General features: G+C 41.3%; 1 protein-coding gene across 3 annotated transcripts in view; it reads right to left on the reverse strand.

Annotated features, from left to right (window-relative positions):
* The window catches only part of SEMA6D (semaphorin 6D), a 564,219-nt gene that overhangs the window by 207,535 nt on the left and 342,066 nt on the right, over window positions 1-14,618 (reverse strand). Inside the window, exon 1 of one of the 3 annotated variants that reach the window (XM_030498698.1) lies at window positions 9,562-9,648. The exons of 1 other annotated variant lie outside the window; for it this stretch is intronic. The gene's annotated coding sequence lies outside the window, so the exon portion shown is untranslated. Of the gene's footprint in view, window positions 1-9,561; window positions 9,649-14,618 lie in introns of those variants that run through there. One more of the 3 variants, XM_030498699.1, reaches the window with a different exon arrangement.

Genomic DNA, 14,618 nt, shown 5'->3' on the forward strand with positions numbered 1-14,618 from the left:
TGAGCTGTAGTGACACCTCCTGGCAACAGACCGAGAAGGTCTTTTTCCATATAAGAGAATTTTTTCTCCAGACAATTCTTGGGGGTTTCAGCGAAAAGGCAACAATCATGGTGCTCCCTCTAGCCTGGCTTCGCAAGCGCACTGCCCGGAATACCAAGCAGACTCTTCCGATTTATAAGCACTACTGACATTTTAGAAATCGAGAAGCTGAGATACAGCAATATCAGCCTCTAAGACCTCCAGATTCATTGTACCACACACTGGCCTTTCTTGAGTGGTAGGAAAAATAGCTGCAAAAGCCAATCAACTAGCAGCTTAATTCATACCATGAATCTTGCAAAGTGTTTTCTCACTTCTCTGTGAAACCCTGTCTGTTTGCTAAAGGTTTATATCTTTGTCCGCCACAGATTCCTGGCAAATACTGTACGCATGATTTTGGTAACAAGAATATAAGTTAGCATAGAAGAAACAATAGCTTAAGACTACCTATAACACAAACATAGTAATATTTAGGAAAAACATTTCTCCCTGCTTCAGCGCAGGTAACAAAGTCAGTGTAAGTTGTAAATTCTGTACAAAGCCAGCAATGACAACTGTTCATTCTGAATGAATGCATTCTGAAATATATTAAATATCACAGTAGTAGAAGCGAAATAAACTATTTTTGATCTTTATAGCAATTTTGAACAGTGGACTTAGAGGCAGAGGGACACTCGTTGGCTTTAGCAAGCACCCCCCATTTAAAAGTCCTGCAGAACTGACATCTCAAATATTTATATTCAGGTGAAAGTCAGATCACAGGTGCATTTGATACTTTAAGTTTAGCTTGCTGAATAAAAACAAACAAACATTCAATATTTTACACAGCAATGTTTCCCACCCCACCATGATACAACCACTATCCAGCATTTCGAAGGACTTGATTGCTCTCACTACAACATTTCTGTTACATCTTTTGTCCTGCCTTTCTGCAGTACCATTTTCTTTATACTTACAAAAGAATAGAAAGCTGAATTTATGCCTGTTTTCTTTTGTATCTTTCTCTTCTCCCCCCACCCCAACTCTTCAGAGAGGTAATTATGACATTTTTAAGTACTTTGCATATGCTGCAAGGCAATCAAGAAAATTCATTTGACAAACTGGATTATAGACTGTCTGCCAGAAAGCAAAGTGGTAACAACATTTCTGACAATTTCTCAACGAGTATGTCTGTTAGATGCTCACAGCACACTGAAATAATGCATGGGTAAGAAGAGTTTGAATTCTACAGTTTAAATAAAGCAAAAAGCCCCATGCAAATTATGTATTTCCTCTCATCACATACAAAATTAAATTGTAGAACTTTTTTTTTTCTTTAAACAGTTGATAGCCTAACAAGGTAAATCCCCATTTGGCAATTAATTGCCATCTCCATATTCACAGATAATGAGCTGAGCCATGCATGTGAACATTTCTACAGGGCACAATGGTTACCGAACAGTGTTACTTCTCAGCTTGTAGTGCTTTAAGATTTAACTGTATTTTATCTTCACTTCATCTTACTTTCAAGCAGATACATACCAACATAGATACCAATCTCTTACACTCTGCATCTATCCATCAACATATATGTCTCTTTCAATTGTAACACAATGATCTTAAGTTGGATTGCTACTGAAATCTCCAATGCCAACTTTATCACGTATTTCCTCCCTCCCACCCATACACTTGTAGACATGCCAGCTGTATTCCCACAAATGTAATGGCTTTTCAGTGTGTAGCTCCATCCTCCCAGGCACTCACAGCTATACTGTGTACAGCGGTATTTTGTGGGAATTCTTGAACTACTCTGTATGCAGGAGACCTTGTAGCAGAGCACTCTGCTCGCGTTAATTCACGTTGTTTTTCTTACTTAACTGGCTTTCATTTCAGCGCAGTGCTGCACTGTGCAAGTGCAGGCACATCCCGGCAGGCCTGGGATCTGCACAAACACAAATATTCTAGACTGCCTGTGCAGAGTCCAAGGTGGGATGGGAGATGTGTGCCTACCTAAGGCTGCCCAATATATCCTGCTACAAGATGCCGTTACAAGTAGGAGTAGGTACAGTTTAGCACAAATGTCATTATGCTTACATTTTACATGGGTAGAAAAAATGTTTTCTTATGGTTTTTCAATAAATGCTGCATTAGAATTACACAGTTTGCTATATGTATAGTTTGTGAGGAGAAAATGGGAATGCCTTAACATGGGCAAGCCATGTTTTCCCAAGAAAGTCCAAAGGCTTTCCTGCACTGGTGGAAGGACTTCACATTTGATCAAAACAATAACATTTCTAATGTGTCCTAATGACAGAGACACATTCTTCAGATGGAAGAAGAGAAGCTTGTCTACTTCATAGGTGTGTGAAATTCTCTGTAGGGGTTTAGCGTTTAACAGCTGTGTTCTCTGGAACTTCAGCATGTGTTCAACATGTTTTATCTTACATGTTTAGGGACCTGGCAAAACTCCCCCCAGATTTTTTTTATTATTTGGTGCAGCCCGCACAGCTTTGGCTACCAAGTCAACAAGCAGGTAAAGCTTCTCTCCTCACAACAAGCTTCTCTCCTCACAACCTCAAGCAGTTTGGAGAAAGAATGAGGTTTTGTCATTTTTCAAATAGGAAAGAGTTGACTCACTACCAGAATAGAACAGGAGTAAGGAAACTACAGAGCAGACAAGTGAGATCGTGTGGTAAGTTAAAATGAGAGGAATAAAGAAATATCGAGATCAGTGAACCTGTATAGGAAGGGGAAGAGGAAGAGAGTTGTTAAAGGAAATCAGTGACTGGGCAAGATGTCTGGAGAAGAAGCCTGGGAATGGAAAACAAAACTGGGATGAAGAAGGTAAGCAGTGGAAAAGAGGAACAAGAAACCAGGTCAGACTTATGTGGGGCACTAGAGCAAAGAGATGTTCAGTTAGCATGATGTGAATTTAGATGAATGAATTAGAACATTCTTCCAGATCCGAATGAGATCCAAGATTGCTGGGGAAAATGACAGAATAATGGTAGATCTGGCAAAGTATGTATCATGTTCTCCATTAATATAGTTCAAGCAGAACCAGCTACTTTCCTTAACACTTCATTAGTTCAGGTGGCAGAAACCTGCCTGGTGAACCAAAGGTTCAAACATTGCTCACAGACCATGAAAGCAGACACAATCCCTTTACATCTTAGCAGCATAGGATGGTATTAACACACAAAGCAACATAAAAGCAATGTTTTAGAAAAATAAATAAATACTGTGGTGCTACGCATTTACAAGGTGGGAGTAACAAGCCTGCTGGTAGTTTCAGCTTGATTAATCTTGTCTAAACATAATGAAGACTTAGACAGCAACTTACTGGTGGAAAAAAAAAAAGTTTATATACAATCCCCAACCTTTTTTTTGTAGTAAAAGCTGAGAGGTTTGCAGTGAACAAGCAGAAGACTGAAGGAAGATTTCATGATAAATGCAATTATAAGTTGCTCCAGAGAACTGATTCTGTTCCTGTCTCTACAATAGAAATGCAATGAACAGCCTTAATAAACATGACTAACAATTGCATGCTCCTTATTTCTTCAGTGACCAGCATGACAGCCCAGGATCCAACCTGCAGAAGTTTTAATAGTTGTACCTGCTACAATGGGGTAGCAACAGGAACTCAAGTGGTACTGCTACTCTGAAAAAAATCATTAGAAAGCTGTGAAGCACAGTAAGAAAATGGATTTTACTATTAAAACTTCTGATCTCATAGCTGGGTCACATTAATCAGTAAATGGGGCAGTGACATGCAGAATAGGATGGATATTGGATAATGCAAAGATCTCTCGATTTGGACACTTCACTGATTATATTTTTTAAATGTCATGATGTAATTGTGAAGTGTAATTGGAGACTGTCTAGAAAACCTAGTTTTGAAAAATTTTGGATACTTGGCTTCATGACGGCTGTTCATATCCTGGATTTTCACTTCTTATGTTATGTGTGAAACAAAATGGAACTTAATTACTTGATTAGACTTTGCACTGTAAACCCATATTCTCATGCTAATCATGTTTGTGCATTTTCTCATTTATACCTGAAATGTCCCATCTTGGTCTTTTGCTTTGCGAAATGGCTCGTTTCCTTCCTTCCGAAGTTGATTTTTCTTTTTAATTTTACAGCCTTAGACAGGTTCATTCACCTGTTCTTTGAATTATGGGAAAGTGAAAAAAGTAATACTTGCTTGAAATGGCAAAGTATAAGTGGGTCTCTCTCACTTCAACCCCAATTTGAAAATGCTGAACTTTATGATCTGACATTTTCAGGTTGACTACATCTGACTCAGTAGTGGGCATTTCCATTATATGGAAGAACTCGCTCTCTTCCTTATCCCACAAATAAATGAGGTTAAAGCATTTTTAAAGTAGATTTCGTAAATTTGGCTAGTACTGGAATTACAATAATATTTCCCATGATGAGCTAGCAAGAAGCTACCACCCATGAAGAAAGTTCAGGATTAAATTACTCCTTTCTAGAGCAGCTGCAATAAAGTAGAATTCTGTAATCTCACAAAGAACCTTGTAACACATTTTGTAGACAAATCCTAACTCTGCAGAAGGGAATAGATCTCAAGAGAGAATTCTGAACCTTGGAAGACTAGCGAGGGAAAGAGGCACAGGCCGTTGACTCGAGAAGACTGCTTCTTTTTGTCCTAGGGAAAAATAGAATCCATCAGCAATTTGTCAGTTAACTTTTTAACCAAGAAAACTGGAACCACTTATGTCTCGGAGCAGAACCATTGTGCAAATCATCTCTCTCTCACATAGAATGCATGTCCTTAAGCATCAATTCTGCTGGCTTTCAAAACCATGGATAGAACACAGATTTCCAGTGTAAAACTACTTGTAAGGATGAACTCTCTTCACAGGGACAACTTCATGTGCAGTGTTAGCAGCATGAAAAAATTCAAGTTCAGAAACATAATACTCGACTTACAGATACATGCTACAGCTGGAGAAAGAAAATGTGTGCTGTCACATTGTCATGACTAGCTTTGAAGTGGGAGAAAAAGTTGTAGGTGTAAAGAGATCTTCGAGCTAGTGAGCAAACCAAGCAGTTGGAGTAAAAGGAACTGGGTTCTTTGGCTAGACTAAGGGAGACAGAAGTGGTGTATCAGTGGGAAAGGTAAGGATTAATGAATACAAAATACTTCTGAGAACTGAGGGAAGATGATCAAAACCAGAAGTGACAGAATAAAGAAAGGCAAAAGTTGACTTTGTAAAAGGAATTACAACCTAACAGAACAGACAGGGTGGATTCAGTGGAAGCTAACCTCACTGAAAAAGGTCAGAGAGACTGAAAGGTGAGCTCTCATTAGTGAACCAAAGGTAAGAATATGTAATTGAAGCTGCTTAAAAATACTATTGCAAAACTGATAGGAACTCCTACTCTGGAATAAAGGACTCAAAAACCTTCCTTCCAAGTGGAGATCTTTGCTACTTGAGCTAAAGCAACAGTCCCTTTGCTAGTAGCATCACAAGCACACACTGTGTTTGCAGGCCTGCCACGGGAGCAGAACACACCGAGAAATACAATGACTCTTCCTCACCAAAGAAAGCTTGTCTTAAACATCTGAATTGCATGATAAAGTCAAGTGATCTTCAGCTTACAATGGAAGAAACAGGTGTTTTATACCAGCAGAAAAAAGGAAATCCCTAGTTCTCTTTTAGAACATTTGTTTCTAGCCCTGAAACACTACCAGGTACCAGCCTTTGAAAATAATGCATCTTTCTTTTCTCTAATTTTGAATTACAATTACATTTTGAAGATTTGTCTGGTTTTCTATACACCGTTTACATTCGTTCACAATTAAATCATCCATATCACCACCTAATTTGAGATACAGACTTTTCTCCACTAAAACGTCACTCCCCATGTAATAGGCATCCTTACTGACTGCTTTCTTGCCTGGAAAAAAAAAAGAGCATTAAGCACTTCCCTGGAGGATCAACAATACTTGATTACTTCAGATCAAACCTAGGACTTGTTTTATGACCTAGAGTTCCTGCAGATGTACACTCTGATGCAATTCCCACATCAGTTCCACTGCAATTCATTCACAGACAATCACCTGGAGTACCAGGGATAACTAATGTTGCTGTAATATTGCACGGGAAGTACCAGAAACCAACATATAAACTGGTATGTATTCTCCAGACCCTGTATTTTGTCATCTGTCATTTAGCACTGTCATTTATAAAAAGGTCTGTTGCATTTTGAACCCATTTGGGTTTGAGTTAATTTAAAAATATAGTGCCATGGCAGGAATTAATTCACAAGATAAACACTTAAGAGACAGTATTTAAAAATAACTTAAAGCCAGCTGTAAATAGCAGCAGAGTTCAGTAGTAAACTCTCAGCACCAATCCTTGGTGACATCAGAGGATGTCAGCCTCCTCACCCACCTCCCCGAAGGAACCACCCAGTTTTTTCTGTACTGACCCAAGCATGCCAACCTACAGTGCTGGTGGCCAACACAGACAGGAGGGATGAGCTCCATGTCGCCTGTCTGCTGACCGTGACTACCACCTCTGCCATGCACACACGGGAAACGGATAGGAGGTAATATGAAATAATAAATACCCAGGATAGGAGGTGAAACGAAACTGAACTCCAGAGACTCACATGTTTCAAAGAAATCAATTTCTGGAAAGTGACAGTCCTCAATGAGCAGTGCCAAGACCAGTCATGAACTGAGGCATTCAAGAGTTGTAAGTTGGCATGGGCCTGTTTGTACAGCCCATTTCCACTGGCACAGAGAACGAAATACCATTAAAAGCACAGTAACTGTGTTACAAATATCATGTTTAAGAAAGTTAATTGTTAAAAACCTAGATAAAAACCACACACCAAGAAATATTTATTTTTTTACATCTTGACATGTTAACATAAGCAATAATTATACAAGATATCCTTTAAAATTAGCACATCACTCTTTTTGACCTTTGTAAATTTCAGCTACCTTCTTTCTCAGCCACTCTGTAAGCCTGACCTTTCACAGATTATATGCCCTTAACTCTTCCAAGATCCAACAAAGGCCGCTCCCAGCCCTTCCTGCAGCTTCCCCACACTTCCCAAAAAGTTCCATAACCTGAACACACTGAGGTATTTAAACATAAATTTACAAGGTAGAAGTAGAGCAAAAAAACACTTGGAACTAGCACAGAATTCATTTCAGAACAATAGCTTGATTTATTATTTCTGTTTTTACAGTGAAACCATAATCAGAAAACATGTGAGTATGAGTATACAAATAACTCTCTATTTTGGGGTACTGAGAAGTTTCAGCGATTGCTTGTAGTGTGATGAATGTTTGTAATTCACTAGATTCTGTTTAAAAATGCAAAGCACACCACGACATCAATGATGTTCTCTTTATCTTAACAAAAAGACTATTACACTTAATGTTCTTCTGACAGAGCTAGCATGTTTCAAAATATGTATTTCTTCTCTACAGTATAATGTTTACAATTGTGTTAATATCTGAATTTAAATTAACTGTATTAATGTCATATTTCAGGCAAGACTATGCTCTGCTAATTATCCCAAAGAGCTTCAAAATCTTTGCAGTACATTCACTGCATTTGTATCTTCTCCACAAACTTACTGATCTTGTTTATATAATTTTGCAAATGACAAGATGTGCAGGATAACGATCTAAATGAACTAAAAATTGTGTCATGGACCGATCCTTCATAGATTCGCAATTTGTAGCTGTCAATCTTCCTACAGCTGCTAGATAACAAAACAAGAGTTCTTTTCTTCATGCAGATGAGCAAATTCAATAAACATTGGTAAGGGTTCTTTTCCAAAAGAAAGAAATCTCTGGTTCTCCACTGTCTATTAAACCTTTCCTTATATACATCTTAACTCCTTTTTAATTTTCTTAGGGCAGGAAAAAAAACCCCACATAGTAATCTTGTATATTTTAGCACCATATTTAACCAAATATGAGTTATGTAAAAAAATGGGCTTGCTGATGACCAAACATTTTGATGAAGGCTAAAAATATAAAGGGGGGGGGGGGAATGAAGAAGAAATGTACACACAACTTGGATCATGTTGTTATTGGAGAACACACAATGAAAGTAGCCAAAATGATCATTAAAGGCAGCCAAAGCATTTTTATTTCACCTTCTCAATCAAGATCTGCCTGAAATAGGCCAAGTTTCATTAACATTTGAAAGAGAACACCAAAAAACAATAAAGGGATCAATATTGCGTGAATCCTGTAAATTCAAAGTTGTGAAATGAGCAAGGGCACTGCCTACATTATTTTTATTTTCTTTTAAGATGAGAGCATAAACTGAACTGTAGTTACAAATGCTGTTAAGAATTAGATTAGGGACCAGCATTCACAGTGACAGGAAAGAAAAGGAACTCAATAAATAGAAAATCATTATGGAAAGGGCAATAAAAACAGAAAATGAAAACAAACTGCTACTATAGCAGAAAGGGATTGAACGGGTAAATTGATGATGGATAATGCAAACGTTCTATTCCTGCAAAAACCTTATATTCCATTTTATGAATTGCTTCAAGATTTCTTCTTTCTTCAAAGAAATTATATATCACTTTTCATAATCACACCACCAGTTCTGTATCATGGATTTTCCCTTTAAAATCAAACTCGTTAGACAGGGGTGTTCACAGAATATATTGCTCCCGGGAGCTAGCAAACTCTAAGCCTCAGCAGACTTAATGCACTTAGCAAGTCCATCAAGGACCATCAAACAAAAAGCATTCGAGGCAGTCAGGTGTGCTGGGTCCGCTGAGATTTAACACCCAGCACCACTCGATGCACAGCAGCCGTTTAGGGTCAGGAGCTGTACCAGGGCTTACCGGGGAGATTTTAAATTGTTGCTACCTTGCACAGCTGAAGAAATGCTCCTTTGTGGAAGGTGCAGCGAACAAAGTGATCAGGACACAGACTTGTAAGCAGAAAGAGTGCTCGCAAGTGCCTGTGTTCAGCGAGAGGCTGTCAGCACACATTTGCCCCATCTCCCTCCCTGATTTACCCTCCTCTGAATGCATATGCCTTCTGGTGGCAAAGGGGGTTCATGAATGCTGCAGAGAGAGACCTTTCACAGCATGCCCATTTCTGCTGCGAGACAACCGAGGGGACACCATCATTTAAAACAAATAAATAAATATTTCCTCAGTCCACCGAGTAGAAAGGGCTGAGCCTCCAGAAGGGAGAATAATTGGAAAGTAGAAACATCTGAGAGGAATTAGCAGCGACAGCAGCCGGGCAGTACCGAGCTCCCAGAGCCCGAGGAGACACACGTACCACCGCCAGAACACCGCGGGAGCGTCCGCGGAACCGCTCGCGGCCGCCCCACCTCAGCCCCGGCCCAGCTCGGCCCCACCTCGCCCCCCAGCCCCGGGGCGCCGCGAACAATGGGCGAGATGCGAGACCCGCCCGGCGCCCCGGCTGCGCGCCGGGCAATGGCACCGCGGGAGGGGGTGGCTGGAGCCAGCTCCGCGCCGCCGGGAGGGATGAAGGACGGACGGACTTACGGGGTCTGCGCAGGCCGCAGAGGAGCGGCTCCGGGCGCGGCTGGCGGCGCAGCGAACTCCGCGGTGCGGGTGCGGTGGTGCCCGGCTGGCGGCGGGACCCGCCCCGCCTCACACCCCGCCCGCGGCCCCGCCCCGCACCTGCGCCCGCCCCTGCCCCGCGCGCACCATTGTCCGCCGGCGGCCCCGCCGGGCCCCGCGCACCTGCCCGCGCTGGTCCCCGCTCGGGCCTGTTGCCGCATCCCCGCTCCCCGCCGGGCCCCTCTCGCGTCCTCCCCGCGCCTTTGTCTCCCGCCGCCCCCCGCTAGCGCAGTCCCGCTTCCCCCCCGGTGCTCTTCGCCCGCGGCCGGGGGGCAGCGGCGGTAACGGGGCGCCCTGAGGCGCGGGTCGGCCGGGAGCCCGCAGCAGCCCGAGCCGCCTCCCGCCCGGCCCTGCAGACGCTGCTCCTCAGCAATCCGTAACGGAGCCGCTCGGCTTAGCTGCGGGGAAAGGTGCCAAGCAGAGATTTCCCTCTGCAAAGTAAACCGGTTTACTTTTGCTGCTTCGCATCCCGGCGAACTTCCCCTTAGGTGTGTGTGGAGTTGCTTCCCTCTGCTCACCCGGCTCCCGAGCGCGCCGCTGCTCCGGTTTGTACCTGCAACAGTCAGAGCAGAGCCCGGATTCGTTCCCACGGGTCCGAGATCATCGACTAAAGCCCCAGCTGGCACGGAACAGAAATCGTTTGGTGTGGTGTCCCTGCAACGATGCCTTTTCAGAATACTCCTCAGCCAACATCAGAAAAAATTGGCTTTAAATTTGAAACTTAAAGATAAAATTAAGTTCTTTTTTTCCGCAGCTTTGTTTTGCTGCTGTTTATTAAAATGTCATATTTGGGGAGTTGCAACATAATGTCTAGTCTGAGTGTCTTTGGTTTACTATCATTTTCACTGAAGAACAAACAAACAAACAAGCCACTAAACTGATGATTTGAGTAGTTCTAACCTGAGTTCAGGATCTAGGTATTCCCTTTGGAAATAGGTGGAAGCTAAAACATACAAGAGAAATAATTTTGCAACTTATCATCAAGCACAATCTATTGAAATAAAATCACACCCTTCTCCAGGTACAGATTCCTCTACAAATGAGGAAGGGGATTGCTGCAGAGGACACTGACACTTGTGCTGGGACGAGGGAGCTAATACATACTAAATTTTTTTCCCCACTGGAAGTCCTCAAGTGATGTGTGTTTCTCAGCTCCTGCACCAGCAGCTTGGCTTCCAGCCATAAGCAGGGAGGCTGACTGAGATCTCCCAAACCTTCTCTTCCTCCTTGCCCACCCACAGCCTCTGCCTGGTGGCAGAGGGACACTGTGTTCTGCTGAGCTCTGCCCTCAGCCTGGAGCCCACCTGAGGGACAGACCTTCCCACAGCCCTCCTCATGTTGTTGGGCACTCTCCTGTAAAAACACATGTGCTGGTCCAGTCTGTCACTGTGTTAGTACTTGTGGTAGGGGTTTACCTCAGTGCTGTTGCTGCTTTAATTTTTCTTGGTGGCATCTTGCAAGTTTCCAAACCCCATTTCTTCCTACTCTTCCAAACAAGGAGCTGAAGGGCTAAGGCTCCCTGTCCTGTCTTTGGTTTTGGGAATGGACTCACTGTTGGCGACTATACTGCAATTGCATTTGATGTCTTTGTCATTGCTATCATGAACCAAACCCAGCTAGGAGTAGGAGGGCTGCACTTGACATGGTGGCAGTGCTTTTGTGGGTGCTGGGGCTGGATGGGGCTTTTACTGTCAATCACTATACTCTTTGCACTTCCCTTACTGTCCCATAAATTATCTCAATTGAACATTCATTACTGGAAAATAGAACGCTCTCCCCTCTCTTGCTTCTTGAGAATATATCGCTATTTCAAGTTATGAGCATGTGTCTGTCTTATAACATCTGCGATTAAATTGCCTAGAATTTATGCTTAGTCCCCTTTAAACAAAAATCTAGATGAATGCTGGGTGAATTATTTTTCCATGCACTAAATTCAACAAAGATGTAATTTCGCTTAGTTCCCTCAAACAGTTACAGATTTGGATTGTCTTTGCTGAATGTTTTTTTGGGGTATTTTCAGAATAAGATTCATAAATGGGCCACAGTAGTTTTCATCAATCTTTCCTCTTCCAGTATCTTAAAGGCTGGGTAAATTTTGAAGCATGTAGGAGATCCAGGTCTAGTTCTGAATGAATTTGAATCCTCATTTTGATCTACTAAACTGTAAGTTATTTGGGGATGTAAGAAGAGGGAAAAGAAGGTTATTTTCCTGCCAATACTATTTCAATATGTACAAATAACATTAACTGGAGTGAGAATTAGATCAGTCTTCTCTCAGGTGAGAACCAGGAGACTTAGAGTCCTGCTCATACTTCTCAATCAGCATTTATTTCCACATGGAGCTCACCAGGGCTCCAGCAAGAGAAGCTGGAGGAGCGCCACTTTGCAGCCTCGTGGATGACACTCACCCTGGATATAGGAATGCGGATGCAAATTGCTAAAAAGAAAGTGATCTGAGCCCAGAGCGTTAAGGTGTTTTTAACTCTTGTGGTGATACTTCTCCTGGCACCTTTCTTAGGATTTGGATGGATGTAGAAATTGTCTGTCTAAAGTAGGGAAACTTATCGGCTTTTCTCCACTCAGCCTTATGTTCTTTCTTTTCGTAGAAGTTACTGTAACTTGATGTCATAGCGCTGCATAACTTTCCCCTTGCCCTTTCCATTTTCTAAAATAAAACTATTATCTGCTCTGATTTTAATAACTGGCAAGTGCCTCATTCGGTTTATACTATGCTTGGTGTAAACTATAACGCTTCCTGGAAGCATCTATAGTTACTCGTTTTCAGAGGTACTTACCACAGGATGAAGAAAACTTTGTCAGGTGACAGGAGAACCTGGGTAATTTAACACAAAATAGTCACTCCTGAATGTTAGCAAAGCAGGCAAGAGCCCCTCAGAGGCAGTTCATTGCAATGTTATTCTTCACTGTGAAGTGTTTCTGAGCCAACACCAATCTCTGATTTACCAAAACACTTTGTCACTGCTGGTTGGAGGCAGATCCACACTGTGCTTGTTTCAGAAGATGTAACACCTTTTCTTTGAAGCTGTGCCTGTTCTTTCTTCAGTTGTTTTGTTAGGGCTGCTGGAAGAATGGATGATCCCCGTCATATCAGGATCCTCCCTCTTTCAGTTGTCCTCCCTCTTTCAGTTTGGAGTATCTTTGATGGCACTTGGTGAGCAAATTGCTCTTTTTCATGCTACACTGTCACTCAGCACAGTATTTTTGCCTGTCAGCTGCTACAGACTCCAGGAGATAATGTTGCTTGTTTCACAGATTTCTTATTAACAGCTTGGTTTTGCTTACAGGACTCAGAGTACATATACTGAATATCACCAGCTCTCAGCTACATTTCTCTACTGTAACATTTGTAATATTATCAATATTTCTGGGGCTCATGTTGCAGCTGGTCCTTTGATTCAGCTGCAGTTGAATTGGTTTATGATCTAACAGCTCAATTGCAAATATAGCAGCCTGTTTTCCTGCACAGCATTTGAATCAAGAGGCTGCGAAGCAGTTCAGGTCATATGGCAGATATCCTCTTGCTCCCTGGAATTCTCAATATTCTTAAACACTGTAGGTGCTGCTCATTTTCCCTTTCTTTTTTTGGATAGTTATTGCAGTGGAATATGAAGTCCTTGGTTTTGCCCATGACTCTTCATCTCCTGTAAGCATTTTTTCTTTCTCTCTACTGCAGATACACTGGTTTTAGGCTTTGTGTCTCTGTCCTGCTACTCAAATTTCTTTGCATGGCACTGTTTATCTTTTCTGCACTGTGCGTTGTGTTTGATTTGATCTTTTACCTGCAAAATTTAGCTGACCTTGGTTTTGCATTGCTTTAGAACCTGTGTATTTGTCTTAATAGTAATCCAAAGCAATCCAAACCTCCTCTACTTTAATCAGGAAACAGGTGCACCAAAGGCAATCTAATATCTAAGTAGAGAATTTTAGTATCTCCATACTTTTAAGTGGGGATGGAAGAATTCTTAGGTCTGTAATTTAAATATCTATTCCCTCATTACTTCTCCTTGTTGGCATCAGGAAATAACTGGTCTTGAACTTTTCAGCGTCACTGGCCATTTCAATGTCTCAAATGTCATTCCTTGTCATGGTGGAACAATATTTACATTTTAAAAATTCCATCTTAGAATAGGCAACAGATAAGTGAACCTCTATGTGCTCTGATAGAATGGATTTTTATTTTATTTTTACAGAATAATGCTTGCAAATTTCAGCTTTAATTTAAAAAATGTGAACTGTGTAGTTCTTAGAGTTGCAACATTAGCCCAAATAGGTTAAGTAAGCAGAACACAGAATATCTGTAAAAAATGGAATACAACAAAGTTTTTCAAAGGAGTTGAAAGGTCTGATTCCTCCCTAATGTACATTTTATTTACCTGTAACTACCATAATATATCCTTAAGCAAAGTTGTCATGACATATTACTCTGATTATACCAAACTCAGAGTCCTAGAGAATCAGGCTCAGTGAATGCACATGAAACTGCTTCAGATTGCAGAATGCAACTAGACATTAATAGCAGAATTGTTTCCAAGCAGATAATGACACACAATGGCTTGTTATTGTGATAATAGTTCAGATTAAAAAAGGGTACAAAAGTGGAAGTCAAAACTTATTTCATGTTCAGGGCATAAAATACCAGTAAAAGGGGAACTAACTATTCTGTCTTGTTTTAAAAGACAGTGTCACTTAATAATAATCCAAATAGTAAATGCTGATATAGAACCAGTTTTAGAATAAAACCTGAGTAGGCATGAAGGTAGTTTAAAAGGTTCTTGCCAGAATTCCACAAGATAGTGTACACTGGAAAATTCTCAAAATTCTCTATTCTCAAACTTTAAAAGAAGAACACTCCATTACAGTGGGCAAATCAGCTACCCTAGTGAACTAGACACAAGAAAAAGCATCTCTCAAGAGGCAAATATAAAAAAGAATTTGATACATGTAAGAACTGAGAGATA

The sequence above is a fragment of the Strigops habroptila genome, chromosome 9 (genome assembly GCF_004027225.2).
Source record: "Strigops habroptila isolate Jane chromosome 9, bStrHab1.2.pri, whole genome shotgun sequence".
Taxonomy (NCBI): Eukaryota; Metazoa; Chordata; class Aves; order Psittaciformes; family Psittacidae; genus Strigops; species Strigops habroptila.